The sequence below is a fragment of the Nannospalax galili genome, unplaced genomic scaffold (genome assembly GCF_000622305.1).
Source record: "Nannospalax galili isolate Female #2095 unplaced genomic scaffold, S.galili_v1.0 scaffold212, whole genome shotgun sequence".
In the NCBI taxonomy this organism is placed as follows: Eukaryota; Metazoa; Chordata; class Mammalia; order Rodentia; family Spalacidae; genus Nannospalax; species Nannospalax galili.
Window position 1 is genome coordinate 1,752,878 of NW_008333884.1, and position 9,391 is coordinate 1,762,268.

Here is a 9,391-nt window from a genome sequence, read left to right on the forward strand (position 1 = left end):
CAGTTAAGAGCACTGACTGCTCTTGCAGATGACCTGGGTTTGATTCCCAGCACCCACATGGTGGCTAAAAACCGTACTTAACTTCAGTTCTAGGGGAATCCAACAGTCTCTTCTGACCTTGGCAGCATTGCACTACATGGGTGCATTCACATACATGCAGGCAATACACTCATACACATGAAATTAAAATAATAAATAAAATAGAAAAAAATTTAATTAAAATCCTGACTTAGAGAGACAGTGAACTAATGTGTTGTTGTTTGTTGTTGTTTGTCTCCCCATGTAGGCCTCCTGCCTCAGACTCTGAAGTACGGAGGCTGTAGGTGTGCACTACCATGCTGCATTTGTTTTAAGCCAATAGGTTTGGAGGTGATCTGTTACAAAGCAAGAGATGATGGATCAAGAAAAAAATTTAATTAAAATCCTGACTTAGAGAGACAGTGAACTAATGTGTTGTTGTTTGTTGTTGTTTGTCTCCCCATGTAGGCCTCCTGCCTCAGACTCTGAAGTACGGAGGCTGTAGGTGTGCACTACCATGCTGCATTTGTTTTAAGCCAATAGGTTTGGAGGTGATCTGTTACAAAGCAAGAGATGATGGATCAACAGATGGCACTGTCCCTGCAGCTGACTGGATTTTCCAGTGAGTGTGAGCAGTCAATGGACTCTACCTCAGGCCTGCCCCCACGCACGAACTTCTCACTAGTCCTTTCCCTTCTTGCCAGCTTTGCTACCCTTGCCTGCCACAGGAGTCTCAGGCTAGAAATGTTAGAGTCATAGGTGACCATGAAGTCCCTGACTTCATCATGCTTGAAAGAGAACTGTCCAGAAAGAGTGTCTGACCGGAAACACCCTCATTGAATATCCATGAACAGGACAGGAAATAGGCTTTTATGTATAAGTTGCTGAGATTGGAGATTTATCTATTATAGTAGCTAAATTACTTTAACTGGTATTCTCTTCCTACAGAACTTTATCGGTAAAATTTTTAACAGAAACAATCTCAAAGCATTTATCACTTAATAACATAAGGGTCATCAAAACAATATGAGCGTTTCAGACTCCCAGCAGAAGACTTTTAAAAAAGAACAAACTGTATTGTCTTGCCTTCTCAACTTTTCCTCTCTTCCATCATTTCTAGATGGACACACTTTGTAGCAGAGTAATATTATCATCCTTTTAGCATGATCGGCCCCAGTTGTTTTCTTGACTTTGATTCAGAATGAATTTATTCTGCATCATCTGATGTTCACATCCTTATCAAAACCAATAATACAACCCTCTGTCCGAATATGCACTTGCTCACAGAGCAACACCTGAATCTGAGATCAATTTTGCAAGTATCTAAAGATGAGGCTGATGGGTTACACCTTCTGGCTCAGGCTGCAGTGCACCATGGTGGGAGTCACAAAGACCACAGGAATGACACACTGCCTCAGAAAGCAACTTCTGGGATGAAGATTATGGGTAAAATTTAAAGCATGCTCATGAATTTCCTCTACATTCGATCCTCCATTAGGAGTTATCCAGGCATTCTCTTTAGCCTATGATGATAGCTAAGACCCAGAGAGGCCACTCACTTGCTCAAGGGTACACAACCCATGGAGAGAGCAAGAAGACAGTAAAGCAAGTGGCTGAAAAGAGACGGGATAATCTGGTTCCCAACGTTCAGAATTCAAGGACAGGTGGCCAGGAGATGAGTCCTGCAGGAGCCACAGCTTACCAGGCAAGTGACCTTGGACAAGTCATTTAATTGCTGTGCTGGAGCGCTTTAGTGTCAACTTGACACACCTGGGTTGAGGGAGCCTCAGTTGAGGAATTGCCTCTATTGGACTGGCCTGTGGCCATGTCTGAGGGGCATCTTCTTGATGAGTGATGTAGAAGGGCCCAGCCCACTATGGGTGGTGCCACCCCTGGGCAGGTGGGCCTGTGTTGAATAAGAAAGCAGGCTGAGCATCGGCCAGGGGAGCAAGCCAGTAATCAGTGTTCCTCCATGGCCTGTGCTCCAGCTCCTGCCTCCAGGTTCCTGCCCTGAGTTCCTACCTCGGGCTCCCTGATGAACTGTGACCTGGGAGATGTAAGTGGAATAAACCCTTTCCTCCCCAAGTTGGTATTGGTCAGAGTATTTTGTCACAGCAATGAAGAAACAAAGTAGGACAATTGCTTACTTCCACTTGACAAATTTTCAAGGCTGTTGGTAGATATTTAGGAGATAATATATGTAAGATTCTGGGCACTAAATAGGCATTCAACTAATGTGTGACAAATGAATTAAAACAGTGTAGCCTAGCTTGACACAAAGTTAGCTATTGTTCCTATTTACTTTATATACAAACATATTACTGCATATTACTAACAAGGTTGTCATTTCAACAAGGCCCTGGAATTTGGGAGCCTCTCAGGCCCCCTCCCCCAACCCTTCCCCACCCCCCCATCCCCACACCCTCCTGCATCTCCCCAGGCTCCCCCAGACTTGCAGACCCTTGCCTCCTCCCTCACCATAAATCAGGACCTCAGGCCTGTAATTAAGCAGCCCCAGAAGGACTGCTGCACCCCGCCCACCCTGTCCCAGGGGCTTCCTGCGCCCCGCCCCTCCAGAAGGGGAGGGAGGAGCTGGGAGCTGGGGGGTCCCTCCACCAGCCCCTTGATTTACTGCCCTGTGTGTGAAGGATATTTATGAGCCAAGGCCTTGAGCCTGTGAACGGCACCCCAGGGCTCAAGACACCCTACAACATCCGGGACACCCCACCATGGGAGGGGTGGCGGCTCAGGGATGCCCCGGTTCAGTTGTTTGAAACCCTGAGTGTTTCCCTCAACTGGTGTCCAGGTCCTGGGCTCAGGGCCCTAGATCTGACACCCTGTTTTTCAGATGAAAAAATTAAGTGTGAGGCCTTGTTGTCCTTACTCCAAAGCTCTGGCTATTCCTCGGTCCTCAGTGATCTCTGGTGGATCGGTATGTCATCATGTCCCCCGCCCTCCCCCCACCACCACCTTTGACTTCATCTTGACCCTAAGTGCAAAGACTCAGGCTAGAATAGGCACCTACTTGGGGAGAGTCAGGAAGGGTAAGGAAGGGGGCCATATCCTCCAGGCACTTCTGTCTTTCCACTTAGGTTTGAGTCTCACGCTTTGTAGTTTTGTTTTGTGTTGTGTTGTGTTGTGTTTTGTTGTGTTGTACTTTTGGAGACAAGTTCTCATGGAGACTAGGTTGGCCTCGAATTTGCTATGTGGCTAACCTTGAAGTCTGATCCTCCTGTTTCAGCCTCCCAAGTGGTATCATCTAGGGATTTAGGAACAGGTTCATTTTCTCTGCAAATTAAAGAATTAAAGGGCAGGAAAGAAGTGTTATCAGAAATATTGGGGAGTTCAGCAGAGCTGTCATATATCTGGGAAATCAGGGTCCCCTTCTTGGAGTTTTTAGTCTCAATAAGAGAACTTAAGAATAGACGCAATGGAAGTTTGAGGACAATTTATTAGAGTTTAAAAGGAAAACCCCAGGGCAGGCAAGCTGTAAATCTGGCAGCTGCCAGGAAGGGAGGAGGAAGATGGAGAAGAGAAGAAACAAAAGCCTTGTTTCTTCTTGGAAGTCAGCTGCATGGTAGCAGACAGCCAGCTGATAGGGAGGGAGCTTTAGAAAAAGAGCACCAACACCCACAGCTGAGCTGGGGAATTTGAAAGCATACTTAGGATCTGGCCAGCATCTGAAAGAAAAAGACAGAAGAGAAGAAAAAAGAAATAGTTATGCCTTTCTGAGGAAAGGTGAGCAGAACCCGCCCAACCTCATGGTGACTTGCAGGGACCGCACTAGCCTGTGAGGATTCTGGGAAGGAAAAGTACTTTATCTTGAGGGGGCCCCATCTTCCTAGGGATAGTCCTCTAGCCAGGTCCCTGAACTGCCCCACTGGCTTAAACATTAAAGGAGGTGACAAGGGCATATCTCTATCCAGAGCTACGTAGAGTCTGTTCTTTACACAAGTGCTGGTATTACAGGTATGTACCACCATGGCAGACCTTGTATATTTTTGTGCCCATTTCATGCATGTGGAAACAGTCTTCCAGAGGTGATACAGCCAGCTGGTGGTCACACAGTTGGAAGTGGGCAGGCATCTGAAGTGGTTTTTGGTGAGGTTGAGGAGTCCTGAGGGGAGCAAGGTGGAATACATTGGGGGATAGGATTCATAGGGGCTCAGAGAGTGAAGGGCCTTGTGGCCCCAGGTGTCAGCCAAAGAAAGAAGCCTCCTGGAAGATGTAACCAAATCTCTCTCTTCTGGGAATATGCCTGACAGTCACACCTCTGGTGGGTCATGAAACCTGCCCTCTGATGCAACAACCCACTCCACTGTGGAACATGGCAGCTTCTGAAAGGAGGTTGGGCTTCGGTGCTCAGCAGAGAAGCAGGAACGCTCTGTAGCCAGGCCAGGAGGAATAACCAATACTGGACTGGCAGGGTGTGAGACTTCTGGTCAGGCATGCCTAGGGCCTACTGGGTGGTGCCTGGCTGGGCAGCTCCCATTGCAGATACCTCAGGTAGTGTCCCTGTCCTTGACATCTGGCTTTTCCTGGGGCAGAATGTGATGTTGTCAGTGATGGTCATGCTGGCATTAGGGGGTGCAGGACCAGCTATGACTCTGCATTCTGCTGTGAGTGCCAGTAACCTGGAGCTGCACTGCACCCCTACCCACAGCTTTCCATGGTCTTACCATGGCTTCCTCTCCTCCTTGGCCCACACCAGCATCTGGAGGGGTTTCCAGGTATAAAGCAGATGTATCTTCCTGCCATAGCATGAACTATGTGACCACTGGTGGGCACGCACTATACAGAGGATGAAGCTAAGGCACTGACTGCGAAAGTGGAAGGTCCATGACGGCTCCAGTAAGGATGGCAAGGTGTTCATGGGGCCAGGGGAGCTGAGTACCTCCCAAAATCATACCCCAACCCTGAGGCTGTCAGAGCTGCTAACAATGGAACATTGTGCATTGACCTCAGCTACATCATGCAGGCTAGGCACAGTGGTGAGGACTGTGTCTTCTCCTTACTCGCTGGCTACTGTGAACCCCCCAATGGGGTATCACTGTGAGGAGGTCTCTATTTCAACCTTTACTTCCCTGGCCAGGTCATTGCCATGGCCCCTCCCATCTACATTGATGTCTTGGAGTATGATGATAGCACCCCAGCTACCAAGTCACAAAGTAGCAAGGATGTCTCCACCTTCTTGTGCTGGGTATCTGAGTCACAGTATGATCTCTCCAAACACCTGGGGCTCAAGATGTTGGTGATGATGGGCTTGCTACTGTCCCTGATTTATGCCATGTAGTGGTAGAAGTGGTCAGTCCTGGAGAGTCGAAAACAATCTAGTAGCTGCCCAAGTGGCCTTGCCCACAAAGGCCCTCAAAGTCTAGAACAGTCCCACCAGACCTGTTAACCTGTTCAGGCCTCAGCTGGCCCACTGGCCTACCTCCTTTTCTTTCTTTCTTCTTCTTTTTTTTTTTGAGACAGGGTCTGTCTGTAGCCCCAGCTGGCCTGAAACTCGGTATGTAGACCAGGCTGGCCTTGAACTCACAGAGATCAGCCTGCCTCTGTCTCCAGAGTGCTGGGATTAAAGGTGTGCGCCACCACGCCCGGCTGCCCAGCCCCTTTCCATCTGGGAGAAGAAAGGGTAGGAGACCAAGCTCTTGTTACAGATCTTCGGCTCTCATCATGGGAATAAATTAAGTTAAAAAAAAAAAAAAAGAACAAAACCATCATTTACCTTGTTGGTATAGCCCAAACCCCAGGAAGCATCCTATATATCCCAACTCCTCCCACACTGCTAAGCCCCTGGCCTACCAAGACTGGGTAGCCTGACTCTTGCCCCAGTCTGTCTGCCCCTCTACCCTCCCAGCCATTGCCTTTAGGGTAGAGGATCTGGGAAATGCAGGTTCTTTGCCGCCTGAGTCTTCACATTCTCCAAAGTGCTGCTGAGCACTGAAGTGGAGAGTTTGCTGCTGCCCAGACTTAACACAGAATCTTTCCCTTAATGCACCTCTGTAAGTGGAGAGATGGCTCAGTGGTTAAGCATGCTTATTCGTTTGTTGCAGAGGACCCAGGTCAGGTGGATTGCAACCATCTGTAACTCCAGCTCTGGGAGATCCAACACCTTCTCCTGGACACCCTTCACAGGCACCTGCACACAGACACAGACACACAGACACACAGACACACAGACACACAGACACACTTGCACAAACGTGGTGCAGTTACAACACACACACACACAATTAAAAAGTAAAAAGCCGGGCATGGTGGCACACGCCTTTAGTCCCAGCAGTCGGGAGGCAGAGGCAGGTGGATCTCTGTGAGTTTGAGGCTGACCTGGTTCACATAGCTAATTCCAGGTCAGCTGGGGCTACAGGGAGACGCTGTCTCAAACGAGCAAAACATTTTTAAAAAGGTAGAAAATTTTAAAAAAGAGCACCTCTTGGACATGACAAGTGCTCCAACACACACTTCTGTTGTTAATTTGTTGGCATTAAATAGGAATATAACATATAACTTAGCCCTGAAGTCAGGCACACCCCCATTCAGCAACACCCAGAACTAAAGAGACCCAGTTAACATGCCATAAAATGAAGGTGACACGGAAAGCAGAGGAACAGCACTGGAAACACAGTAGGTTCCGTCAGCTCTTCTCAGAGGAAGTCTTATGAAGGAAGCAAGAAATTAAATCTAAGAAGTGTGATTAAATTCTTTCTCTTCAGAGGTGTTCCCTGGGCAGTTTCAGAGTCTCTCTTCCTTTAAGCACGGCCAAATCAGAACATTTTTTACTACTAAAATCAAAAGCTTTGGAATTTTGGAAAGAGAAATTCGGAAAGGCAAAAGAAAATTTATGTGGAGTGTTTACGCCCTCTGCTGGTCACAATGTGGAACTTTAAAGAGATGAACTTCCTAGGCCCCCCAGGCACAGACCTTGCTACTTGGGGGCTCCCTGCGGTCAGAGGCAGCAAACCAGTATCTTATTCGTATCTATCACCCAGCTCCTGCTGCTGGGGCCAGGGCCTCCTCCACCCCTATACCTCACAGAAGCCAGTCTTTGTTCACTAGTATTAGCTCTCCCTTCCCAGTATGTAAGGATGTTTGAAGGGAGGGATTATTACATCTATTCGTTTATTTTGTGTGTGTATGCATGCCATGGTGCATGTGTAGAGGTCAGAGGGCAAATTGGAGGAATTGCTTCTCTCCTCCTACCATATTGGTCCCAAGGAATCAAACTTGTCATCAAGCTTGCAAGGCAACTAACTGCCTTTACCCACTGAGCCATCTTGCGCCACTCCACCCCCCACCCCACCCCTGCTTTTCTTTTTGTGGTACAGAGGATCAAACCAGAGCTTTGCTCATGCTAAGCAAAATGCTTCTGGAGCCCTCTAGGTTTATATTGCTGTCCTGCCTTTTATTTTTTAATAGACCCTATTTATTTGATTTTATAGTTACAGAAGTGAAAAATAGAGTTTCCATGTACCCACACCCCATTTCCCTTACTTTTTAAACATTTGTTTAGGGTCTGTGGTGTGTGTCTGTGCACACACACATTTGAGTACCGCATTGTGTATGTGGAGGTCAGAGGGCAACTTTGAATTTCTATCATGTAGGTCCCAATTCAGGTTGTCAGGCTGGTAGCAGGCACCTTTACCTGTTGAGCCATCTCACAAGCACTAATTTTTTAAAAATATTATTTTTTATTTGTTTTTAGAAGAAGCATATCATTACAGCCTTAACATGCCCAATAACTGCTTCCAGAGCAAAGACATAGCTCCTTCTAAAGTGGCTATAAAATTTCTAGGTTCGCTGTTGAATCAATACAGTTATACAATATTGAACTCAGTATAAGCCCTGTAAGACATAAAATTGAATGAGTTTTTAACCCTCAAAAAAGATCTCCATTTCATTCTAAAATATACCGTTTCTTACAGAAAGACTCATTGTTTTTGCCAATGCCAAGATGTTGGCACATGTGTCTCTAATCTGTATGTATCTAATCATTACTAGTCATAATCATTTGCACTTGGATCCTTGGCACCTGTGTATGTCCAAGCACTAATTTTTAAAAATTATTTATGTATTTTGTTGTATATGTAAGTGCACCCCTGTCATGCAAAGCCCTCAGAGGCCAGAAGAGGGTGTCGGATCCCCTGGAACTGGTGTTATGGACAGCTAGCCACCATGTGGGTGCTGGGAATTGAACCTGGGTTCTCTGCAAGAGCAGCCAGTGCTCTTAACTCCTGAGCTCTCTCTCCAGACCCAAGCACAATTTTTTTAAAAAAACACATTCTATCACTATAGCATGTTTGTTCCTTTTTTGTTCTTGTTTCTGTTTTTGTCTTTTGTGACATAGTCTTATTTACCCCAGGCTGGCTTCAAACTCACTATATAGCCAAGAATGACTTTAAACAATTATACTTCCACCTCCACCTCCAGAGTGCTGGGATTACAGGTGTGCACCAGCACACCCAGGTTATGTGCTTGCTAGGGGATCAAACCCAGGGCTTCCTGCATGCTAGGCAGGAACAACTGAGCTACATCCCCAGCCTCATTTGTTATAGTCACAGAACTGGCCTACAACAATAGGCAAGTGCTAATGAGGATGAGACAGGAGGATCTTGAGTTAGAGGCTAGCCTGAGGTACACCTTACTGGGCATGGTGACCAATGCCTGTAATCCCAGCATTTGGATAGTGGAGTTAGGAGGACCATGAGTTCAAGGCCAGCCAGGCATGTTAGAACAAACCTTTAATCCCAGCCCTCAGGTGGCAGAGGCAAGCAGATCTCTGTGAGATGGAGGCCATCTGTGAGATGGTCTTCATAGTGAGTTCCAGGCTAGCTGGGACTACAGGAAAACTCTGTCTCAAAAAGAAAAAAAGAAAAAAAAAGAAAGAAAGAAAGAGAGGGAGGGAGGGAGGGAGGGAGGGAGGGAGGAAGGAAGAAAGAAAGAAAAGAGTTCAAGGCCAGCCCAGTGCTCTTTGGAAGATACTCACCAGGGCCACCCAACTAAAGTGTATATTGCTCCCCTTCTAACAGCAGAGCAGCTGCAAAACTCATTTGAAATTCTTTGCTTTGGCTTCAGTCTTTTGAGCCAGGGTCTTGCTATATAGACCTAACTGGCCTAGAACTTACAATATAGACCAGGCTGGCCTCAGACTGCAGTGATCCTCCTGCCTCTGCCTCTCGAGGGCTAGGATTACAGGTGTACTACCTTGCCTGGATAAAATTTTTTTACCAGAAATTCACTTATTTTTCTCCACTTATTTATTTACCTATCCAATTACATATACTATATGTAATATATATTCACACATATATGGACTCATGAATATTTATTTAATATTATGTAATATTATATTAATATATTAATATTTATTTAA

General features: G+C 46.4%; 1 pseudogene; it reads left to right on the forward strand.

Annotated features, from left to right (window-relative positions):
* The first annotated feature begins 4,466 nt into the window (after window positions 1-4,466).
* On the forward strand, window positions 4,467-5,419 carry LOC103730549 (annotated as a pseudogene).
* Window positions 5,420-9,391: the final 3,972 nt, after the last annotated feature.